General features: G+C 45.3%; 1 pseudogene; it reads right to left on the bottom strand.

Moving 5' to 3' along the window:
- Positions 1-6,188: 6,188 nt before the first annotated feature.
- On the bottom strand, positions 6,189-8,135 carry LOC117885440 (annotated as a pseudogene).
- Between the last annotated feature and the right edge of the window lie 17,925 nt (positions 8,136-26,060).

The raw sequence follows: 26,060 nt of genomic DNA, 5'->3' as shown, positions 1-26,060 counted from the left end.
ACCATGCCGCTGGAAGAACAGATCCACCCGTTCCAACCAGGGGACTTCGTCTGGGCCAAAAAGTTCATTCGTGGCGACACCCTCCAGCCGAGGTTTACTGGACCCCACCAGGTTCTTTTAACAACCCAGACTGCAGTGTTCCTGGAAGGACGCAAATCCTGGATCCACCACTCCCACGTCAAGCCAGCCGTAGTGGACCACAGTGACGGACCAGCAGCTCTTGCCACCACTGAGGACACTGCCTCCGACCAGTGGACCAGCTTACCTCTTTCAGACATCAGACTTAAATTGACTCGGAAAAAATGAGAGGACCTTTTATTCTGACAACTGTATGTTTTATATTGTGCCTTTTTCGTTTATTTTCTGCTTATGAAAATAATGCTTTTATTAAATATTCCCACGAGGTTAAAACTTGTATTTTAGGAAATAGAAGTAATTGCTGGGTATGTACTCAATTTCCAGTAAATGTAGAACAGGGACTCCCCTTCACACCCATTCCCCTGACCACTGCTAATATGACTTGGATGCCACCGGCTAGAGTAAAAGATCCAGTCCAACACAATCTTACATGGGACAAAACAGAAGTGCCAATTAACAGATATCTCAGGGTAACCAATCAGATAGGATCACTGTGTTTTGTTAAAGAAAAGGGGTCAACTTTTGTGGGAACAAGTAAATGCAACATGTATTTTAATGGCACCGCCTTTAGTAAAAATCTTGGCTTCAAGCCTTGCGCATCCCACTTATCCCACATGTGGATCCCTCACCCCAATCCAACTTTTTCATGGGTGGGCAGGCCTTCAGAGTCAGCTTATAAGAAGCCCTGCTCAGATCACAAGGGTGTCCAACTAATTGCTAAGGGACGTACGATTGCCTTCTACAACTGCTCAAGCAGTACTACACTGCCCTTTGAAAACACCACTACCAAATTGTGCCTCTGCAGTTCGCACAACGACCCCTCTGCATTACCAGGGGAACAGTGGTCCAACGGGTGGTGGGTTACCTCCTACTTTGAGAAATGGAATACCCGAAATGCATTGTATGGAACATACTGGGTGTGCGGGCCCAAAGCTTATTACTTTCTCTCCCCTGATTGGGCAGGGTCATGTTATTTGGCGTGGCTAACACCGCCTTCTCGCATCTCCCTCACTCCCCCTTATTTTCCCCACGTTCGTAACATCCGTGAAACCTTCAGAGATATTAATATCTGTGATGGTTTGTCGTGGCAGCGGTGGGCTGGTCTCATTAGCTTGAGGGGTGGGGTCATCCGTCTACTGGGACTACTAGAATCTTTAAGCAATGAAACTGCGACCCTATTTGAGAATCAGGCCAGGGAAATGTCCCAGCTGTGCCAGTTAGCTTTGCAAAACCGAATGGCTTTAGACATAATGTTAGCAGCCCAGGGAGGAACTTGCGCCCTCATAAATGAAGAATGCTGTGTTTTTGTAAATGACACCTACTCTGACACTTTTCAACGTACCAAACATCTAAGGGAAATAGCTAAGAACTACTCCTCTGGCCAGCCACCTTATGATTGGTGGGGAGCCTTATGGAATTGGCTGCCTGGATTTGGGTGGGTTAAAAAACTCTTGGTGGGTATTGTTGGGGCCATAGTAATCCTTATAATACTGTGTTGCTGTATTCAGTGTGTCCCCTCCCTCATAAACTCATGTAGGTCAGTTTATTCTTTTCCTACTTCAGCCAAGGGCCTTACTCTCTTCGAGTTGGCCCAGGCTGAAATTGCCAAGCGGCCCTTGGCTCCTTAAAATGGGGTGTAGCTTTTGGTAAATAGTTATCCCAAAGCTACAAATGGAGGAATGTTGAGTCTGAACTTTTGATGAGCTTAAACTTAACCCAGACTTGATGTCTCTGTCTGAACTTTTAACCAAAGCTCTGACCTGCGAACTACTCATGACACCCCCTCTCCCCTTAAGTAGCCATCTCCCCTTATCTCTTTTTGAATTTACATTTTAACCTGTTTTATCCTGTAGAATCTTGTTTGATTATGCATGACCATTATGATCTGTTAATCACTTTGTTTACTTCTGTGTATAAATATTGATGCTCACCCCTAATAAACTTGCCACACTTACTCTGAAGCCTTTCAAGCTAAGGATAGTGTGAGCCCGTTGATCAACGAATTGGTGTCTGGTCTCTGACAGATTGTGAGCCCATACCAACTCTGCACGAACTCGGGTGCTGGAGAGGTGAGTGAGGACTTGCTTTTTTACCTAACAACAGCAGAGCAGGATAAGGCTGGCTCCCAGAGCTGAGGATTGGAGTGACCTAGCAAATCATTGGTCCAGATAACACCAGGGGGAAATCACATACATACATCAACCTTCCCCGGAGCAGGGATTGGAACCAGGGTCTCCCGGGAGAATGTAATAGCTTATAGGCTATAGAAAGAGTGAGAATTACTCTATAGCATTTTCCTGAGAGAACCAGGTTCCAGTCCTTGCTCCAATGAAGTTTTAAATGTATACAGAAGGGGACATTGTCAATAGGAGAAACCCACCCAATTATTCACTAGATTACAGGCGGAAGGGCAGTCTCATGGGAGGTGGGGGATCTGGAGTCAAATTGCTGCTCTGTCTCAGGCAAAGACGGGATTTGAACTCCCACACCATGGGTGACTGGTCTAGATACCCAGCTGCTGAATGTGGATGGGGACACCACAGCAATCATGTCCCTCTCCTTATTTTTCTTGAGAAACGGCTGGCCTGGCTTAGGTGCCTAATTTGAGGAGAGGTTCATGTCTGTGTATCTTGAGTGGAGAAGGGCACCACCATTCACCCTGGAATCTGGTGCCTAACTCCCTTTGAGGGGCAGGCTTAGGCCATAGCCCTTTCCTTAGCACTTCCAACCGGATAGATTAGGCCCCTCCTCTCTCAGCTTGCTGTCTTCTGTGAATCCCTTTTAAAGCGCCTCACTCTCCCCATGTATTGCACAGGGAATCTGGGGACTAGAGGCACAAAAGGACTGAGGTGCCTATGTCCCAGAATCAGGGCCCACTGGGATTCCCAAAACCCCAACTCAGCTGCCCCCAAACCTTGTAGGTACCTCAACTTGCTTGGTGCTAAATTTTTACATTAAAAGATTCATAGTTGACTATATTTCTGCCTATGCACACTGCAGCTTCCCTCTATGCGACTGAGGCCTATGCCTTAGTGTGATTAATGAAACCCAGGAGACAGATATTCCTCTGCCTAACACACCTGCAGGGCCCAATCCAGTATTCAAGTTCTGAGCATGCTTCCTGGATTGGGCACCTCTAGGTGAGATTACACAGAATGGTAAGGAGGTGGGAAGGAAGCATTCTGCATCCCTCATAACCATCAACCCAGATGTTAGGGTACTCCCTGGGATGTGAGAAAACCCCGAGTTCAAGTCCCCCTCACACCTGAGGGAGAGATGGGATTTTAACAGGGTCTGTTATCAATTAGATGAGTACCATAGTGGTGGATACACTGGTGAAAATCTTGGATAGCTCTAATATTGTCAGAGGTTTTCACACAAGTGAAAGTGACTGAAGAATTATGCCTGGTGTGAACATATGTACCTTAAAGCCAGTGTTAGGTACTAGTGCTTGCTGACTTTCTACCAGTGCTGGACAAGATAGCAGCTTTTTGTAAAAAAAAAAAAAAAAAAAATCCAAACACATTGACATGACAATGAGGTTGAAGTTTAATTGCAGAGGATAAGGACATCCATCATAATTCAGATTCCCAAAGCAAATGTAACTTTAGAACTTGCAAAGTAGCATCTGAATAAGGTATCATATTTCACAACCACTGAGAAATTTCTACACATCTGTTCTTCTCCAAAAAAATTGCATTATGAGTGTTAACTTTTTTCAAAAATCAAATGAATGTAGATTTGATGGCTAGAGACAGAGTTAGATTATACAAAGTAATTTAATTAGAATGAGGACTTTCAAAGGGGCTCCTCTCCCAGTCACTTTAATTGTTAGTGGTTTTCTCACTGAAATTTACAGTTGACTTTCAATGAAAGACAGATGTGTAACCACCCTTTGTGCCTTTGAGAATGCCCCCTTAGATGGACAAAGTCATGCACAGCCAGAGATGAGGGTGAGTATTGTGCTCATTAACAGTCATCTGAATACAAATTTTCATTTACAATAATAAATATCAGTAATGATCATTATGGTTTTAGGCTGGTATTTTCAAAATGGTCAAAGGGAATTAGGTGTCCAAATCCCATTGTACATCAGTGAAAGTTGTGTATCTAACTCCAATCTCTCTCTTTGAACATCTCCCCTCCCCTTGTTATTCATTTGAAAATGAGTGAAAATTCAGTAACTAACCCCTTTAGAAGGCTCAGGTAACCGAAGCCTGTGAAGTCCATAGGAGTTTCACTGATTACTTTGCATAAGAATCTCAGCAGTTTTACCTTATGGGATGACAATTATAGTAAAATACAGCCCAGATTTTAGAAAACACTTGCCATTCTGGGAGCCTTGTAGGCAGGCTGCCCTTTCTGAGATCCTTCTCCCATCCAGCGAGTGTGCCCGTATCCCATGGCTGGTCCAAGCCTCCCCTTCTCTTTGGGGTGGGATACCACTATCTACCGTGACAAAGTTCTGTCCTTGACTCTGTGGGTCCTGCATTTCCTGACAGATTTTGCTAGCCTCAGAGGCTCACTGTGACCCTCCACATAGCCCTTCTCTCTCTCTAGAGGCAAGGGTAACTGTCTACTGAGCCATTTTCATCATAAGCCAGCAAGGGAGGTAAGGAGAAACAACCCTTCCTCACACAGTCTCTGTTGTCTCCCAGTATCAGTGATTAATCAGGGAGGGGAGGGGGGAGCCCAGGCCCACCCTCTACTCCACGCTTCAGCCCAGGGACCCTAAAATTAGCAGGCTATGGAAGCTGACTTTTTGGAAATAGGACATGTACAATTCCCTGGGCTACTTCCCCACAGCAGCCCCCCACTCAATATCTTCTTCACAATTACCTCAGGGCCTCCTTCCTTGCACCTGATATGGATTTGTACTACTTCATTCCTCCAACAGCTCCCTCCTATAGCTCTTGACACCCACCTCACACTGACTAACTGGGAGGCTTTTAACTAGTTCCAACCAGTCCTTGATTGGCTTCAGGTGTCCCAATCAATCTAGCTATCTCCACTACCTTCTAGAAGGATCTTAATTGGCCCCAGGTGTCTTGATTAACCTGGAGCAACTGCCATTTGGTTACCATGGTACCAGGGATTTGTTTAGCCTGGGGCTAACATACCTGTTCCTCACTACTTTACTGTAGCCATCTGGCCTTGCCCCATCACACCACCCACTCTCTGACTGGGTCTCTGGGTTACATTTCCCTGGCTGCACTACCTATCAGGTCCAGGTGGGCTTGGACCCTGCCAGAGGTGTCTTTCAGGAGTCTGTGGTCAATACTTAGACACAGAAGCAGTGTCTCCAAAACTAAGTATGAGTGATTTGCCCTAATGCTACACAGAGCCTAGAGAAGATTTAAAAAGTGTAACAAACAGACCTGTGTGCCTATTGTCTTCCCTGTGTTTGGCATTCCCCTCAAGTTCCTCATGACTCCATTCTCTCTGACAGCTTGCTTTCTGCAGTTCCTGACTCTGTCTATCTGTCAGCCTCCAGCATACTGCCTCAGTGTCTCATTTTACAGCTTCCAGCTCAGCAGACCACATCCTTTTTAACCTCCCAGGGTCTCTTGATCTCAGCCCTACCCTCGGGAAATGAAAAAAACATTCTAATTTGGATGGTGCCAGCCAGTCAGGTTCTTCCCTGAGTTGATGCCCAGCCATTGTTGTCCCTTTCAAGTGGATACCTGAGAGCATGACTTATCAGTGTCATTGTTTCTCCCTTCCTGGGGTCCTTAATATCCCCCCTTTACAATCTCTTTTGATTTGATTCTACACACTCAGTCATGCAGCAGTATTAGAACTGAACAAAGAAACCAAATCATGCATAATATTTTAAAGAATATTTTAAAGAAATATTACCTCAGGGCCTCCTTCCTTGCACCTGATATGGATTTGTACTACTTCATTCCTCCAACAGCTCCCTCCTATAGCTCTTGACACCCACCTCTCACCTCTCACTTTCTCACTTTGTCACACCTCCATTTTGGAGGCCCAAGTTGAGATGCTTTGACATGGCCCAAGGATCCCCAAAATAAACTTTTGTATGAGAACTAAAAAATCCTGCTCCTGGCCAAGAATTTCCTCAGAGCCTCCTTGACTTCTTTGTTCTTCAGACTGTATATGATTGGGTTGAGTGTTGGAGTAATGATTGTGTAGAATAGGTAGGTTGCTCGGTCAGTGTCCACAGAAGCCCTGGAACTGGGTATCATGTAGGTGATAAAGCAGCTCCCAAAGAACAAGGTGACTGTGATGAGGTGCAAGGAGCAGGTGGAGAAAGCTTTGCGTCTCCCCTCAGCTGAGCACAACTTCAGGATGGCGGAGAGGATGCAGACATAGGAGGTGATGATCAGGATGAAGGGCACTATTGTGAACACTACACTGAGCACGCCATTAACAACATCATTCAGGGATGTGTCTGTACTTGCCAGCCTAAGTACTGGAAGAACATTGCAGAAGAAGTGGTTGATTATATTTGTCCCATGGAAGGGTAACATGAATATGGTTGTCGTTTGCTCATATGCCGTCGTGTTGCCCATGACCCACACCACAGCTGTGAAGCTAATGGTGACTTTTCTGCTCATGATGAGCGAGTAATGCATGGGGTTGCATATGACAAGGTACTGGTCATAGGACATCACAGCCAGTGGGCAGCACTCCGAGCTGCCAAAAAGGAGGAAGAAGTACATCTGGGCTTCACAGCCTAGGAAGGAGATGGCCTGATGCTCTGACAGGAGGTTGGACAAGGTCTTCGGAATGGTGACCTATGTGTAGCAGATCTCCAAGACTGACAAGTTCCTGAGGAAGAAATACATGGGGCTTTGAAGCGCCCGATCACCCACTGTGACAGTAATGATGAGACTATTTCCTATCATAGTGATGAGGTAGATGAGTAAGACCAGAATAAAGAGAAGGAGCTGCAGATGCTGGAGGTCTAAGAAGCCCAGAAAGATAAACTCAGTCACTGACCAGAAGGACCAATGAGGAAAGAAGATACTTTCAAATCTGGGGAGTCAGGAGGGGGGGATTTGTTTTTTGTTCTGTCTGTTGTTCCATCTCTGGACGGAGGGAGAAGCCAAGCAGGTAAAATATTTCCTGCAAATATACCTGGAATAATCTATCTGAAACCACAGAAATGGTGAATAGGGCAAGGGAATGCATTAGCTTATCTTTTGTTTTGGCTTGTGAATTTTCCTATGACACAAAGGTAGTTTTATTCCTGTTTTTGTAACTGTGAAGCTGAGCCCAGAGGGGAATCCTCTGTGATTTAAATCTTTTTATTACCCCGTATTACTTTACGGGGTAATAAAAAGATTTAAATCACAGAGGATTCTCATTTTGCAGAGGTGATTCTTTTATTTTTTTCTTTATAAATAAAGTTCTTATTTTAAGAACTTGATTGATTTCAGTGTCCTGAAGACAAAGGGTATGGTCTATGCTCACATTGCTAAGGCAACTGGTTGGTATATTATTCTCAAGCCTCTTCAGGAAAGGGTCTGAAGGAGCTTGGAGGATATTTTTGGGGGGAGGGATAGGGATTCCAATTAACCCTTCCCTGCATTTTTGTGTAAATCATTTGGTGGTGGCAGCAATGCCATCCAAGGACAAGGAAAGGCATTTTTGCCTTAGGGAAGTTTTAACCTAAGCTGGTAGAATATAAGTTTAGGGGGTCTTTCATTGGGTCCCCACATCTGTACCCCAGAGTTCAGAGTTGGGGGGGAACCCTGACAAGGATAGAGTTCATTCACACTGGCAAGGTGTGCATGTAAGGCAAATTCACAAAGTCATTTCCAGGTTGTATTTGACCTCTCGAAAGCCAAGGAAAGCATTCTTCAGGGATGTCAGTGTGATGGGTTCGGTCACAGAGATCCCCTTGGGACTGTCATTGTGTGTAAATTTTCTCTGAGCCCATTTTCCCTGCCAGCTTGGGACTCCAGAACCCTGCCTTGTTGAGCTAGATATTCTAGCCTGCTGCAACGCATACCCAGGGTCTGGGCCATACCCCTAAAGCTGCAGACTTTAGCAAAAAACAGCTCAGCAGATTAGCTGTCTGCAGCACCCAGACACCCAGCTCCCAATGGGATCTAAACCCCAAATAAATCCATTTTACTCTGTTTAAAAATTATACAGGGTAAACTCATAAATTGTTCGCCCTCTAGATCACTGATAGAGAGATATGCACAGCTGTTTGCTCCCTCAGGTATTAATCACTTACTTTGGGTTTATTAATAAACAAAAGTGATTTTATTAAGTATAAAACATAGGATTTAAGTGATTTCAAGTAATAACAGACAAAACAAAGTAAGTCACAAAGCAAAATAAAACAAAACACACAAGTCTAAGCCTAATACATTAAGAAACTGATTGCAGGTAACATCTCACCCTCAAAGATGTTCCAATAAACTTCTCTCACAAATTAGACACTTTCCTAGTCTGAGCCCAATCCTTTCCCCTAGTACAGTCTTTGTTAGATCCAGCAGACATCTCAGGTGGTAAGTAGGGTTTTCTCATGACTGGCAGTCTCCTTTGTCCTGCTCCTCTCCCTTTTATAGCTTTGGGACAAGGCGGGAATCTTTTGTCTGTGCTTGTCCCCACCCCTGCCTCATCAATGGAAAAGTACAAGTATTAAGATGGATTCCAGCATCATGTGACATGGTCACATGTCACTGTAAGATCCCTAGTCTCCATTCTTCCTGGGCTGGCCCACACGTACAAAGAAAGGTTTGCAGGTAAATAAACCATTTACAACCAATTGTCTGGGTCAATGGGAGTCATCAAGATTCTAAACCACCATTAATGACCCACACTTTGCATAATTACAATAGGACCTCATAGTTATATTTCATATTTCTAGCTTCAGATACAAGAATGATACATGCATACAAATAGGAGGAATATATTCAGTAGGTTATAACCTTTGTTATGATACCTTACAAGAGACCTTTTGCATAAAGCATATTCAAGTTACATCATATTCACACTCATGAGCATATTTCCATAAAACATATGGAGTGCAACGTCACAGTCAACTCTTCCCACCATGAGTTTCTAGGTCTCCAGTTCAGGTCTATCCCATGGCAGGAGTGACTCCAATTTGTTACACTAACTTGGCTGCTCTGAGTCTCATGTGAAATGAGTTTAGTGCAGGTGGGTTGGTGTGTACCAATGCTCAGGGGTGGAGTTCCTTTGATCTGGAGTTAACAGTTTAAGAGGACAATTGATCTGTGAGTTATGCTTATAAGATACACACGGAATCTTTTTAAAAGGGATAAGGCAATAAGCTGTGTTTATTAAGAGTTCAGTTTAAGCATTAAAATCAGCATATGATTACACACACACACACACACACACGCACCAAAAGGTTCTGCAGCTGGATCTTATAGTTACCAGTCCTTAGTATTGCTTGGTCAGTTCCAGTGGCCAGCTGAAACTGCACACGAGGGAGGGGAGCTGGGCCTCTGTCGAATGCGTTCAAAACTCCAATGCTGATGCAGAACGAACCCAAAGTCCCATGGCAATACACCCTTCTTTTATAGTGATAAGTTCCCGTACAATTCTATGGCACACCGGAGCTGTTAGTCAAGGTTGTTCCCTATCAGGTTGTTACTGGGACTATGCACAGCTGTTTCTTTTCTCGTTCCTCTGGCTCCACTCTTTATCTTGTCTTTGGGGAATATGCCTTTGCTTTAAGGTCGTCAATCTGCCATCCGGGTGATTCCTTTTGATTTCTCCACTACCCTTCTGACCATCCAGCCCATCAGTACTGGTCTCTATTAGCATGCCATACATTCTTCACTCACACAAAAAAACAGTAAATAATTTCAAAAGTAAGAATTGCAGCCATAACACTTCTATCCTTCTAAAAACAATCAATAACAAGTAAAGCAATGTGGTCACGACGGAGGAAAGGAAACAGAACGCCAGGTCTGTGGTAGCCGAAAAGCCCCTCTACCTCCAGGAACTTTTCCTGGGGCTTTTATTCTTTACTTACTTTGTTTACAGCACTTCTTAGTGGTTACATTCCTGCGCATAGAAAAGCCAGGCAGTATACATGCACATAAGATTACAAACCCATCTGTTGAGCGCGTGAATGCCAGCTGCAAGGGAAATAATCAAATCAGCCAAATAAGTTTCCCAAACACAAAAGGTGGATTGAAGGTCACTCCTGCCTCGTTGCCATGGGAGCAGTTTGCCGCGCCCGTGGGCTGGCGATTCGGGAGCTATGCATTCCTACAAAGCAAAAAATAAAACCAAAACAATTTCTTCTTACTAATTCAAGGCTAACAAAATAAGCAAAACGGAGTACAATTTACTCAAGATAATTTCTCCCCATTAGGCTTTTGACCTACATTGTCCCCCTTTTGACCCTTTAATATGAATATATTAAATGGGTCACATCTTGTTTAATCGTTTTAAGGCAATGTATTGTGTAACAATTTGGACTTGTGGTTTTAATTTGAAGTATATTCTCTTCATCCAACAGCACATAAAACACATTATGAGAAACATTATTCCAATTAGTACAAAGAAAACAATTATGGGATGAATCATAATATTTAAAACTGATATCCATGAGGGGGACCAGCCTCTAAAAATGTCATACTAATGTTGGACCATCATTTGTTGAGCTTTTGTGGATACTTTCCGAATTTCAGTTCCTTGACGCAGAATAGCCAGACTTTATGTTAGTATTGTTGTCCAGGTCGTAGCAGTTAATTCACTAATTTGCTTATTCCCTGCTAGCCATTCATAGAATCATAGAATATCAGTGTTGGAAGGGACCTTAGGAGGTCATCTAGTCCAACCCCCTGCTCAAAGCAGGACCAATCCCCAACTAAATCATCCCAGCCAGGGTTTTGTCAAGCCTGACCTTAAATACCTCTAAGGAAGGAGATTCCACCACCTCCCTAGGTAACACACTCCAGTGCTTCACCACCCTCCTAATGAAAAAGTTTTTTTTTCCTAATATCCAACCTAAATCTCTCCCACTGCAACTTGAGACCATTACTTCTTTTAAAAAAGTGTTGTCAGCTATGTCGCACATAGTGGCATAGTAAGCCCAAAATGTGGTCCCAAATGTGCCACTGTAGATTTAATGTATACAGCCCTGTCTGTAGCAACTCAGCTATCTGTTGTTTTTGCCCTTGTACTTCTGTGTGGTGCAAAGCTTTTACTGCACTGGCCTTAGTTTTTAATGCTTCCAGGTCCACTCAATTTAATATTCCTGTTCCAGCTCCTATGCTTCCCAGTATAGAACTCGCTAGATCTCTTTTTCCACCAGGGCCGTCCCTACCCATACAGAAAGTATGCAACTAGGTAGAGCACCAGGAACTTTGGGGCAACAAATTTCCTGGTGCCTTATGCAGCTGCATGCTGCTCCAGCCCCTGCTCCACCTCTTGCCCATTGCTCCCACCCCTGCTCCACCCCAGCCCCACCTCTTCCCACCCCTATGCCACCCCACCCCCACTTCACCATTTCCCCAAAGCCTCTGCCCCTGCTCTGCCCCCACTTCCCTGAGGACTGCAGCAGGGTTGGGCCTGCACTCACTGGCGGCAGGAAGTGCAGCGACCCGGCCCCAACCCACTCTATGCCACCAGTGAGTGCTGTGGGGTTGGTTCCCCCTGCCCTCGAAGCCTGGCAGCCAGGGGAACAGAGCAGAGAGGGCTGGGGCTGGGTCACTCCACTTCCCGCCACCCTGTGAGTGCGGGGTCAGGCCTGCCCTGTACTCACTGGGCAGCAGGAAGTGGAGTGACCCGGTGTCACAATAAAATGCGCCCCGCCATGGGGTCCCCTGGGTCAGCACCAGCATTGTATATTGCTAATGCCTTTATATGCATTGGAAAATATCTTGGGAAGGGTTGAAGGTGTGAGTGTGGAGTGGAAGATTCCTTTGCAGGTTACAAGAGGCCGAAGGGAGAGGAAGGGAGAAAGGAATGGGTTAACTCGAGGATCCAGCTAGGCTGAAGATAAGGAACGAAACTGCAGCCCAAGGTCAGTGCACACAAACAAGCTCTCTGCTGCCAAAGAGCCAGAAGCCTTTATCTTAACCCTGGCCAGCCGTGAGAAAGGAGAACTGAGCTAGACAGAACTGGAGGGGTTGCAAAACTAGTAAGATTGAGAAGGTCAGTGAGTTGAAAAACAACAGTCTCATGACCCTGAAACCAATGTGTTTTGGGGAAACTAAGGGAGCTGCGGAAGGCAGGTTTGGACTGGTATCGAGACCATGGGGGACAAAGGTCCCTGGATGAAAATGCCCCCAGAAGAACACATGGCTTAAAACCCTCCCAAGAGCTGAAGCAAGTCGGAGATTTACAGCAGACCCTAGACGACCCAGGCACAGGGCAGAACTCTTGTCTACCCTTTCCCCCCATCTTCTTCTTATGTTACACCCAGGCTTGGACAGGCTTGGGTTGTGCATGAGTAAGTATGAAAGTCGGTTAGGGCTTGGACACTAATGCTTTCTTTCTCCCTCTGAGTGATGTGGGGTGTGCCCAACACTCACAGCTGTTATTTGATTAATAAAGCTTTAAACTTAGTCACTTCACACTTCATCTCCTCCCCTAAAGATCCTGCATCCTCAGCCTGATCACCTGAAGCCCCAGGCAGATTGGTAACATAAATCTGTCTGTCACACTGGCCTCCACCCACTCCACTCTGCCAGCGGAGGCCTGGGGCTCCACACAGCCCCCCCCCCCATGCAGCACTAAAATGGGTAGGGATATCCCTGGTTCCCACAAAGTGGAAAATGTTTTTGTTTCAAGAAGGCATGCCAAACATTGAATAAGGGTGTGTGTCAAGGCTGATTCCTCACTCTTGCACTTCGAGTGCTCAAGGTGGGCCACACAAGGATTTAACAACTGGGGAGAAAGCAAGCCTGGGGGGCTCAAATGTCCATAGATCTGTACAGCCTGAAGCAGCTAGGATGATAGCATGCTGGACTGCGTGGGGGAGCCAGCCAGTCAGGGGACCCTGTCTGCCGGGTTTCTGTTGAAAGTTTTTCTAAAATCAGTATTCTGGCGGAATATTTATATTCCATTGAATCAGCAATTTCTGGGGTAAAACTCTTCCATAAGAAAAAATCTTGACTAGCTCTCATTTTAACATTAGAAGAGACCTTAGATCATCTCATTTGGCCTCCTGCATGAGACAGGCCATTAAATTTCACTCTGTGATCCCTGTATTAAGCCCAATAAGTTGTATTTGACTAAAGCATCTCCAAGAAAGTCACCCAGGCTGGACTGAAAGCCATCAAGAGATGGAGAATCCACCACTTCTCTGATGTGAAGTTGTCTGGCTTCAGCTTTGAGCCATTGGTTCTTGTTCTACCTTTCTCTGACAGATAAAAGACCCTTTACTATCTGGTATTTGCACCCCAGGTACTTATTATTACCACAGTACTTATTATTATCACTCCCAATATACACATAGGGAACTGAAACACAAAGAGAGTAAGGATGGGATTTTCAAAGGAGCCTAAGGCTGTTAGGTGCTGAAGTTAATTTGGGCATCTAACTCTCTTAAATACCTTTGAAAAACCGCAGTAAATGCAACTTGCCCATTGTCAAACAAAAAAGCTTTGGCAGAACAAGAATCCTTCCTATCTGTCTGTCTATCTTTTTTTGCGACCCGGGGCTGCTAACAGGGAGTTTCGCAAGGGAGTTCTCCAGGTGAAGGAGGAGCAATACAGCGCCCTTTTGGGGTAAGTGACTGTCTGTAGTGTGTGTTTGTTTGCGTTTGGGGGTTACTTGCTGTGTGCTGAGCTTGTGTTTGTCAGTCTGGTTGGTTGGTTGCTTGGTTGAAGGACTGTGTGCTGTGGCTCTCAGTTGGAAGCTGTGAGCTTCAAAGGAAGGTTTGAGAGCTAGAAACCTCTGGTAAGTGGCTGAGCCTTAATCAGTGGGCGGGGCATTCATACAGGCCAGGGCTTTATAAAGCAGTGCACAAGCAACCAGGGAGCTTTTGCAACCAGGGGCTGCTAACAGGGAGTTTCACAAGGGAGTTTGGAAGGGGAGTTGGAAGGGGGTGAGGGTCCCTTGCCGGTTCTATCTGTTTTCCCTGTATTCCCTTTAAAACCGAAACTTCTTGCTTAAACAACCCTTTCAGTGGACAGGGGGCTACAGACGGGAGTTTGACAAAGGGAGGCTTACAATGGTTAGGAAGACCCGCAACACCTGTGCCAGCACTGCTTCTGTCTCCCCCACCTGCGCCTGTAGCCAGAGTGCCTGAGCATGGATGCTACTACCCAGATCCTGGTGTAGTTTTGCAGAGACTGTAACTTGCAATTTCCACTTACTGATATCCAGGCTGGAGGGGACCATCTCACGTGAAAGGTGCTGCTGGTGGAATCTCTCAGGCAGCAGGTGGGAGAGCTACAGGAGGAGGTGGCTAGGTGGAAGAGCATCCTAATCCACGAGCAATTCCTGGACAGTGTCCATGTGGAGACAGCTGAGGTAGCTGTCCCAGTACACAGGACTGCTGATACACCACTGGTGGAGGAGGAGATGGCTCAGGGTGGATACTGGCAGCTGGTTACTTTGGCAGCAGGCAGTGCTCCACCCCTGCTCCGAACCCTCCTGCCGTGGTAATAAGTAACCGTTATGCTCTTCTTGATACAGGAAAGAAGGAATCACCCCCTACAGAAAAGAAGGAGAAGCCTCGTACCCCTAAGGCTGGGAGGTCTGCTGCCACCACTGAGAATAGGAAATATAGGGTAGTGGTGGTCGGAGACTCTCTGCTGAGGGGGACGGAGGCGCCAATCTGTCACCCTGACATTTCATCTCGGGAGGTATGCTGCCTGCCGGGAGCCTGTATCCAAAATGTTACAGAGGCATTGTCGAGGATTATCCAGCCCTCTGACTACTACCCCATGCTACTCATCCATGTGGGCACAAATGATACTGCACGGTGTGACACTGAGCAGATCAAGAGTGACTACAGGGCTCTGGGAGTATGGGTGAAGGCGTTTTCCAGGTTTATAAGCCCCAGTGTATTATTTATTAGGTCCACTCCACCAGTACATCACTGCAGTCTGGTGCAGCAACACATAAGTGGATGTGAACTTCCCCCTTAAAGATAGCTCTCCCCACTCTCTGGGGAGGAAGAAGGAAAGATTTCCTCAAACTGTGATCCTGTATTCTCTGGCCGCTGCCAGCCTCCTTCCCTGGCACTGCCTCGCTCTTCTTTAACTGTTCCCAGCTGATGGGTTGATTGTTCTCATTTGCTTGTTAGCCCCCTGCCTAATTAAACCATTGAGCACCATCTCCCAGTTAAGTCCACTCCAGTGGGGAATAGCTAGTGAGCAGAGATTTGGGTTAGTTTAGTCTCCTGGTACACTGTCACACAGACCATAGAAAAAAAATCCCATCTTGATTTAAAAAAACTGTCAATGATGGAGAATCCATGACCCTGAGTAAATTGTTCCAACCACATACTCCCTGTGTGACCTTGGTCACATCACATAATCTAACCTGTACCTCAGTTTCTCATCTGTAAACTGGGGATAATCCTTGCCTACCTCACATCTTGTTGTGAGGAATAAATTTATTACTAGGAGTGAGAGGATCAAATATGTCAGTGCGGTGGGTCAGAAAAATAGATAGGTAGACTGGACAGTGCTCTTCTTTTGGTGACCTTTATTCAGCTCCCAACATCCTTGCTAGTGGCTATGAGTTCTTGTTTTTCCTCTTCCCTTCCTTATAGAAGCAGGAGCTGTGACAAATTTTTATTACCAATCTGCCTGAGGTGTCAGGTGATCAGGCTGAAGCCACAGAATCATTTGGGGAGGAGATGATGAAACACACCAAGTGTCTAAATTTTAAAGCTTTATTAATAAAATAATAAAATTACAGTGGAGAGTGATGGGTGCTCCTGACATCACTCAGAGGAAGGAAGAAAGCATTAGTGCCCCAAGCCCTAACTCACTTTCATACTCACACACATTCTACCCGAGGCTGGCCAAGCCTGGGTGTAATGTAAGAGGAACAGGGGTGAAGGGTGGATGAGAGTTCTGTCCTGGGCCCAGGTTGTCCGGGGTCCACTGTGATCTCCGAGTTGCTCCAGCTCTCAGGAAGGTTTTTAAGTCCATGGTTCTTTTGGGGGTTTTTTGTTCCATGACCTCTCTTCCTGGTGTTCTTTGTGCTAGTCCAAACCGGCTTTCTGTGGTCTCCTCAATTTTCCCAAAACACACCGTCTAGACTTTGTTGTCCTCTTTGTTTTCCTCCATGCTGGCCTTCGCTTCTGTCATTCGTTAGGGCTGCCTCTGCAGGTCTGTTCAGCTGCATCTTCCTTTCTCACGGTTGGTTGGTGTATTCCAGGCCCCTATCTTTCTCAGCAGGCAGCCAAGCATTGGCTGTGAGCTGCAGCCTTGGGCTGGAGTCGGTGCCTTATCTTCTGACTGAGCGAGCTGGAGTGTTGAGTTAACCCGTTCTCTGCTTTCTTCCTCCTTCCCCCTCTGACCTCTTGCAATCTGCAAAGGATTCTTCCATTCCACACTCACACACCTTTGACCCTTCCCAAAATGCCCTGCAATGCTTGCAACAGTGTTAGCAATATACAAGGCTGACCTGCCTCCCCAAGGGGGACCCCTTGAGGGAGGGGGTTATTGGGGTGTGACAGTCCCCCCCTTAACCCTGAATCAACATTTTGTTGGGAGGGGTCACCACTTAGGTGTCCACCCTCCCTCTGATACGCTGGCCAAGGTTACTATTGGTCTCCTACATAAATAGCAATTCAGCATGCACAAAATGGTTAGGACAGCAACAATTGCATACACCAGCCAATAATGACTTCTGGCTTCGTTAGTAACATAGCATAACACATCCCCCTGTTGACATAGATGCCCCCACTCTAATGGCGGTGGTGAAGGCAGCTTTCTCCAGATTAAATGTGTGTTGTAACATCTGTCTGGAATATGGAAAGTTGTTCTCGGGTGTGCACCAATGGAAGAAATAAATTGGGCATTATCCATGAAAAATTAAACACAATATAAAGAATAGGAGTACTTGTGGCACCTTAGAGACTAACACATTTGTTTCAAAATGGCTGGCCAATGCACTGAAAAATTTTGTGTTTGTGATCTTAATAGTATGTCGAGAGGCACCCTGGGGTCAGTGGCTCTCCAAACACATGCTGAGGTATTGGTGAACAGATGTGTTGCAGTGGTGGCATATCCCGATGCCTCCCCTTCCCAACAGATGTGTTGACCCACCTCATAAAAGCGACCTGGCACTGCCTTCTCTTTACACATCATTTGAGGGGGCTCCATAGGCCATAGCCGCCAGGTGTTGCCTTCTGCAATCCATATGTGCAGATAGTCCGGGGATGCAGTCAGCACATACTGCTTAGCCGTGTCATTTGGGGGAGCCACCACCTCTCACAGGACATGATGGATCACCCAGTCCCAAAGGCAGCCTTCCCAGAGGCCTGGTTGGATATTTATAGCAGCGGCCCACACTCCTTTCATGGGGCCAAAAGCTGTGAAGGAGCAGGCTATGCCTGTACACTTCAAATTAGTGAGCCTCCAGAATAGCAGAAAAGCCATTGCTCCCGGGGAATCCCTGAGTGGGAATGGATTTCCCCGGGCCAGACTCCATGGAGCACATTCTCCTGGATGCTCTGGACTTGTTGGGTCAAATATTGTTGGAGCTGGGAGCATACAGAATCCCACACTAGTTGATCCCCAGCCTCAATTATGGTCTCAATTAGTCCCTGCAAGGTATCCCACGTGTGAAGGGCCAATTTGGCATTATGTTTGAGGGCAGCGGTGGCCACTGTAAGGTGGGTAAGGTCCGCACTTGTAACTAGTCCTATGGCCTTTTCCAATTGTCCCAACCGTTCGTCTCTCATGGCCCCTTGCTGAATATTCCAAATACTAGCTGCCGTATTGGCCCCATCCCACAAGGAGCCCACCAAGGTCCACCTTTTCCGGGGGGGACAAGGACAACATCTGCCTGAGATGGGCAAGTTGGAGGGTGCCCCCCCCAGTACAATTGGGAAGGAAGGTTGGGACTTAGAAGTGTTCCAGAAGCAAATAAATGTCTAAAGCCCCTAAAGTGGCATTAAGGATGATTCAGCCTTGAGCGGCTGCCTCCCATTTGGTGGCTGGTAAAATCTGCCACCCCCGCTGGGGGGTGATGGGACATAACGTTGTCCCCTGTGGTGCTGTCTGGCAGGGTATGGAGCTCTTTGAGGTTAATCCCATCAGGGACCCAATTGGGGAGGGATATGCAGAGCCAGGGGACCTGGGGTTCTTGGCTGGGGGCTGACCCTGGAAAATACCCAAAAATACATTGTATTACAATGAAGGATTTTGCAGGCCTGAAGCAGCATGAGGGGTCCCACCACTCGTGTTCAGGGTGTCCCTGGGCTCTCGCTATTACTGCCTTGTCCTGTTAACAAAGCAAAAGGAAAAGAAAAACAACAACATAAATGCACCTATGGGGAAACTGAGGCTCGGATGAAAAACTCCCTAAGTCATCAGTCATCCCATTATAGCCCTTTCTAGCTCCCATTCTGGATGTTGTTTGCTTGGTTTAGGACGTTGCAACATTGCGACCAGGGATCAGGGATTGCTATCACTCACCACAGGGCTTCCCATTCTGCTCCAGGCCACCACAAGAGGAACAGGGTTTGTCCCCCTGGGATCCATGGGAGGTCCGAGGCCACTCACCAGATATTTTGCTGGGGCCCTACTGTGTTTATCTGGACTATGCATTGTTTCCAAGGCACCTCTCCTCCAGCCTTGTGCCACACTGTGGCTCAGTCCCCATCAGCGGCTCAAGCCAGGGAGAGCCTTTGGAGGTATTCTCCCTTCTCAAAATTATAATTATCCAGATAATCCCATGGATAGCTGGAAACCTGGATGGTCCAGGCAGGTGGTTGGTCCACAACTGAGGCCCACAATGCCATGACCAGAAACCTAGGGGAAAACATATGTTTTGAGCTGAGTGGCATGTGCCCATTTTAGTTTATCTGGTAGCTGAAGCTGGTACCCTACCGAGGAGATGCGGTTCACAATGGAGTATGGACCCACCCACTTAATGTCCAGGATATGGTCTCCTTTCCCCAGCTTTTGTAGCATTACCTTGTTTCCAATTTGCCATCCCCGGATGTCTTTAATGACAATCCCCTTACGCTTGGCCTTTTCCTTACTTAAAATGGCCTCTGACTTCACGGGTTTCACATAGCTTCTTCCTCAACTGGGCAAAGCTGAGATTTTTTTTTTGGTTTTGGCAAACAGTAAATGTGATTATTGTAAACACAGTACTTACATTACATTTACATCTGTCTTTCATCCTCTGAAAACACTTCTTTCCAGGAATTAACATATACACTTTGCACATTATAAATTACTTTGGTCTCATTATCCAGTTCATCCCACATTCCTAGTTTTTACTACAGGGCTTTGGAGCATCAGGCAAGGACAAGTACACCCACTTTTGAAGAGTTCACTCGGTACAACCTCTGGTGTCCAATAGCTTCCCTCCCTCCCCAGCCCACCTGCTCGAGGTCTGGGGTAGCCAAAAGGATTCCATGTGCCATATGAGGAGTGGGCTAACTTTCCATATCTTTGCTTTAAAACCAATTCCTCCTAATATGGTGTCTACTGCCTGAGGATGTTTCCCTGTAGTATTTTTTTTAATACATAACAGTGCTAGCAACAAGACAAACAACACAAGACAAAACATGAAACACAAAACACAATTTCTATTGTGACAGTAGATTCATGGTATTTTAGGTTGCTATTCAGCTGGTATCAGCTTTTCCTGATTTTCTGAAAAACAAAAAACATGTTTCTACCCCTTTGGGGGTGGCAGATTATTGCTTTCTTTCACAAATACCCTTGCTGATTGCAGGCAAAACAGAGGAATTACCCCCATATTTTCCTGTGTTTGTTCTATAGGCAGGCCAGGTTTTAATGGCTTCTACCTTTATCAGTTAGGTAATTTGCATTAACACAGATGCTTTCTGGCTTGCTTTTGGATCCAAAGCCATCAGCAGCTCAGAGACTCTGTCCTAAAAGGGACATAATCAAGTTTCACCAGAGTTCTGATTACTTTTAACTTTTAACTCCTGCTTCCAAACACACAGTGATTTGAAAAGGAGAACACAACCTATTGTGGCTCCCTTTGGAACCCTCAGAGGATTTTAATTAAATAGCATGGTATGTTTCCATTTCTCTTACCCCTTTCTACAATATACACTGCACATGTTCTGGGGAAAATGCACATTCCTTTCATAATTAAATTTTAAAAACACTAGCCATATCAATTTTTACATATGGTGTAACTGTTTTCTTTGTGCTCACAGAATTTTTAGGTACCCTTAGCAAAGTAACAGTTTGATTACCCAGAGCCACCTCTTAGCCACAGAGAGGATGCCACACAACACCTGCTCCTGACCCCTTCCATCTATAGCCTGAAGAGCAAGAAGGTCTATGGAGCCTTTAGAACCATGATGAGGAAACAGTTTTTAAAAGTGATATTCCTAAACTGGTTCAACAATATGTCCCCCAAAGAGATGTTAGATTGAAACTGAAAGAATAAAGGAAAATGTGTTGTGCTCCTTTCGACTCCATTTCTCAATAAGAATAAGAACTACTTTAAATACTCACAGTAGGTCATTATACAGTAGAGTTGCCCCTTCCCCAAGCCTCACCAATTGTTGCCCCAGTGTTCATGATACAATATAGCCGCCCCATCTCCACCCTTACCCACTGCTGCCCCTAGTGCCCATTATGCAGTACAGCTGCCCCTTCACCTCCCCCACCCTCTGCTGCCCCTAGTACCAATTATATGGCATAGCTGCCCTTTCCCCACCCCTCACCCTCTGGTGTCCCTAGGGCTCATTATACAGTACAGCTGCCCCTTCCCCACCCTCACCCTCTGCTGCTCCTAGTGCCCATTATACAGTATCTCTGCCCCTTCCCCATTGTACAGTATAACTGCCCCTTTTGGATCCCCACCTTCTGCTTCCCCATTGCCCATTATACAGTTTAGCCATCCGTTTCCCATCCCTCACACTCGGCTTCCCCTAGTTACCATTATTCTGTATAGGTGCCCCTTCCCCACCTCCAAGTTCTGCTGCCACAGACTTGTTTCGGTGGCAAAGTGCTTAGCCAGGTTTATTGCTGATGAAGCATGGTTCTAGTGCCCCATCTCAATGTTTACATGTGTGCTAACACACGTGTGCTTGTGACAATGGTACTAACTCAAGCAAAAAGAAGAACAGGAGTACTTGTGGCACCTTAGAGACTAACAAATTTATTAGAGCATAAGCTTTCGTGGACTACAGCCCACTTCTTCGGATGCATATAGAATGGAACATATAATGAGGAGATATATATACACACATACAGAGAGCATAAACAGGTGGGCTGTAGTCCACGAAAGCTTATGCTCTAATAAATTTGTTAGTCTCTAAGGTGCCACAAGTACTCCTGTTCTTCTTTTTGCGGATACAGACTAACACGGCTGTTACTCTGTAACTCAAGCAGTATGCCAGGATGCTGTCCCCAAGACTAGCACAAAGGTTCCCCTCCCATGACCGCCCCTTTTATACAAACATTGCGTATTACACTCAAGATGTTGTTAGTTTCCACCCTGCTAGTGTGAACGAAACATCCTTATCCATTATCCTGTCATCCCATACTTATCTTTATGCAGTGTTGTTGTATTCCTGTACTATCTCTTAGGAATGTGTTTGCTTTTACGTCAATTCTTTTCAGACACTAATGGATTATGTAGTAGATGACTGATTGCTTTTATTAGTTAGGCTTGGCAGAATTTGATTATATACAATTTTGATAGATAATATTGATCTTAATGTTAAATATTTTTTTCTATTTTTATCAGTTTACATTTTCACAGTTGCACCAAGTTATTGAAGGATCAGACAATAATTATTGAATGATAGTAGATGCTCAGTTTCAAAGGTTCAAGCTTTATAACTGTCAGTATCATTTGTCAAAATATACAAGTAAATATTTTCCATGGACAGGTCATGGGCCTCCAGACCTCGTATTCAAAGCCAGATTCTGCAGTCAGAAGACAGGAATCAGGATACCAGGAGGTCAGAAGCAGGAGATAAACTGAAGATCAGAAATATGATTCAGGAGCCAGAGTCAGGATCCCAGCGGGTCCAAGTCAGGAGACAGAGTGGAGGTCAGAATCGCAAAACAGATGCAGGAGTCACACTGATGCAGGATGCTAGGAGTAGGCAGTGCACAATCCAGTACAGGGTGAAGTCCAATTGTTCAGAGAGCTTCCTGTTCGTGCTGTTGGCTTAAGTAGGGCAAGCAGGCCAATCAGCTGTTCCAGGACTCCGCCAATAGGACTGTAGGCATGGAGCCTCAAACTGGGGCTGGCCTCCATATGTCCCAGGAAAGCAAGCACCAGCAGGTTGCCAGGTGGACGGTTGGTGCATGGCTGCCCCTATAAATCTTGCAGACCCAGGTTTTCAACCTATGGATCAATGCTATGTCCTTAAATTGTACTCTAATAAGTTTTCAGGCAGCATTTTTTCTTACTTTGCCTATCTGTAAATTTCAATTATTATCACTGGAAATATATTTTTTTATCAGTTTTTATGTGCATGACAAAATGGATTGTTGCCAATAAAAATCTAATTCTTCCAAGGCTATTGGCTAATCTGTCCAAACCAATCCAGCAGTACCCAGAAACCCCAACGGAGCCCACGGCATAATGTGCCTAACATAGGTCCCCAGAAAGGATAAGGGACTTCCTAAGAGAAGATGGGACTGGCCTGGAATTTTGGAACTGAAGGATGAAGGCTCTATATTCATCCCTGTTCCTCCAGCTAGTATGTGGTGCCACTTATGATTAATACAGGAGGTAAATATTTCTAGCACCATTTTGTAGGGGCAAACTGAGGGACAGAGAGACAAAGGGATATAACAATGGTCAAATACACAAAGTCAGGAGTCCTCTTGGATTCCTTGCTGATGCTGGACTCTTGTGCAACAACAGCCATGAGTAAAACTTCTTGTCATCTCCAGTTGTCTAGGAGACTCTGTCACATCCTGGTGGACAAAGAGCTGGCCTCAGTCATTCACACTTTTGTCACTTATTGGCTGGACTACAGTAATGCAATATACCTGGGCATGAAACATTCAGCTCTTAGGAAACTCCTGCTATTATAAAATTCAGCAGTGTCTCTCCTCACCAATACAGGCCACCCTGCACACATAAGACCTATCCTCTGCTCTCTACACTGGTTTCCCATAGAATTTCAACTTGAGTTCAAGGTCTCGGTCTTTATCTTCAAAGCGCTACATGGCCTGGGCCCAGGACACCTGAAAATGGTTTAACACTCTGGGGCAAAAACGGTGGCTCCTCTGGCACAATGGAACTCTCAACAGTAAAGCCTTGTCTACAGTAATGCTACAAGTCAGTGAAAGTTACGCTACTTAAGTTGCATAAGTTACATAACTTAAGTGGATGTAACTTACATCAACTTAACACGGTGTCTACACCACACTATGTCGATGGGAGATGCTCTCCCATTGACATAGCTTCCACCTCTAATTAAGGTGGATTAATTAAGTAAATGGGAGGGCGCTCTCCCATTGACTTACTATGTCTAAACCAGACACACTAAATTGATGCCATTGCACCGATTTAGCACTTAGTGTAGACAAGGCCTGTAAAGGCTGTATCCCCACTTTGAACTTTAGTGTACAAATGTAGGGGCCTGCATGAAAACTTTTAAGCTTAACTACCAGCTTAGCCCTGGTCCGCTGCCACCATTTTCAATGGATCTCCCCCCTGGGAAGCCTTGAAAAACCTTCACCAATTCCCTGGTGAATACAGATCCAAACCCCTTGGATCTAAAACAAGGAGAAAGTAACCATTCCCCTTTTTACTCCCACCAACTCCTGGTGAATACAGATCCAACCCCGTTGGATCTTAAAACAAGGAAAAATCAATCAGGTTATTAAAAAGAAGGCTTTTAATTAAAGACAAAAGTAAAAATCATCTCTGTAAAATCAGTATGGAAATTAACCTTACAGGGTAATCAAACTTAAAGAGCTCAGAGGACTCCCCTCTAGTCTCAGGTTCAAAGTACAGCAAACAAAGATAAACACTCTAGTAAAAGGTACATTTACAAGTTGAGAAAACAAAGGAAAACTAACACGCCTTGCCTGGCTATTTACTTACAAGTTTGAAATAGGAGAGACTTGTTTAGAAAGATGTGGAGAACCTGGATTGATGTCTGGTCCCTCTCAGTCCCGAGAGCGAACACACTCCCCAACAAAGAACACAAACAAAAACCTCCCCCCCCAAGATTTGAAAGTATCTTGTCCCCTTATTGGTCCTTGAGGTCGGATGCCAGCCAGGTTACCTGAGCTTCTTAACCCTTTACAGGGAAAAGGATTTTGGGGTCTCTGGCCAGGAGGGATTTTATAGTACTGTACACAGGACAGCTGTTACCCTTCCCTTTATAGTTATGACAAGGCCTAAGAGTAAAACTCTGTGCGGTAGATGAAACTTTCTCCTACAAATAGGATTTGTACAATCCCCTGGGCTACTTCCCCACAGCAGCCTCCACTCAATATGTCCTTCACCATTACCCCAGGGCCTCTTTCCTTGTGCCTGATATGGATTTGTACTGCTTAGTTCCTCCAACAGCATGGCTTCCTCCTACAGCTCCTGACACACACACCTCACTGACTAACTGGGAGGCTTTTAACTAGCTCCAGTCAGCCCTTGATTGGCTTCAGGTGTCCCTATCAACCTAGCTATCTCCACTGATTTCTTGAAGGATCTTAATTTGCCTCAGGTGTGTTGATTAACCTGGAGCAACTGCCATTTGGTTACCATGGTGCCAGGGATTTGTTTAGCCTGGGGCTAACATACCTGTTCCTCACTACTTTACTATAGCCATCTGGCCTTGCCCTGTCACAAATCATAGAAGATTAGAGTTGGAAGAGACCTCAGGAGGTCACCTAGTCCAATCCCCTTCTCAAAGCTGGACCAACCCCAACTAAATCATCCCAACTTTTATCCACCAAAACCTAGTAAACTGGAATTCACATGTCACCAACTTCTCAGCTGAGAGTTTTCAATGTGTCTCAAGGGATATTTGGGATTTTGATAGCAGCCTTAACTACCTGAAGAGGGTTTCCAAAGGGGATGAAGCTAGGCTGTTCTAAGTGGTGGCAAATGACAGAACAAGGAGAATGGTCTCAATTTGCAGTGGGGGAGGTCTAGGTTGGATAATAGGAAAAAACTATTTCACTATGAGGGTGGTGAAGCACTGGATTGGGTTACCTAGGAAGGTGGTGGAATCTCCATCCCTAGAGGTTTTTAAGGCCCGACTTGACAAAGCCCTGGTTGGGATGATTTAGTTGGGTTTGGTTCTGCTTTGTGCAGGGGGTTGGACTAGATCACCTCCTGAGGTCTCTGCCAACCCTAATCTTCTATGATTCTGTGATATAAATGCTCAATTCTCATTATCACTCTGCAGCTTTGAAAATCTCAGCTGAATTAACCTTTAAGATTCCAATTTTCCGTATAATTAAAAATACAGTAATGATTCTAACTATCTGTCCCCATACACACTTTTTCTCTCTGAACTATTTTGACATCTATGGAAGAGATTGGAGGTATTATTATTAGAAAACTCTATGAGACTATCTGCTTTGGGACTTATTACCAGTAATGCTCATATAAGTTTGAGGCATTCAGTAATCATCTCCTAGTTCTACAGACACCAGTCTGATTAATCACAATGAACACTTGCAAAGAGAGTAGAGAATTTTCCGTAGAAAATTATGCTGTCTATATGTTCCATATGAGCTAGCAGGCTTTCTTTTGGGATGGATGGAGTCATTTACTGATGGAAGAGAAGCAAGCTGAATGACCTGGTAAATCATGTGAGCGTTATAAAATATGCTAGTATTCTGCAA

This window comes from Trachemys scripta, chromosome 12 (assembly GCF_013100865.1).
Source record: "Trachemys scripta elegans isolate TJP31775 chromosome 12, CAS_Tse_1.0, whole genome shotgun sequence".
NCBI lineage: Eukaryota > Metazoa > Chordata > Testudines > Emydidae > Trachemys > Trachemys scripta.
This window is presented reverse-complemented; position numbering and strand designations above follow the sequence as displayed.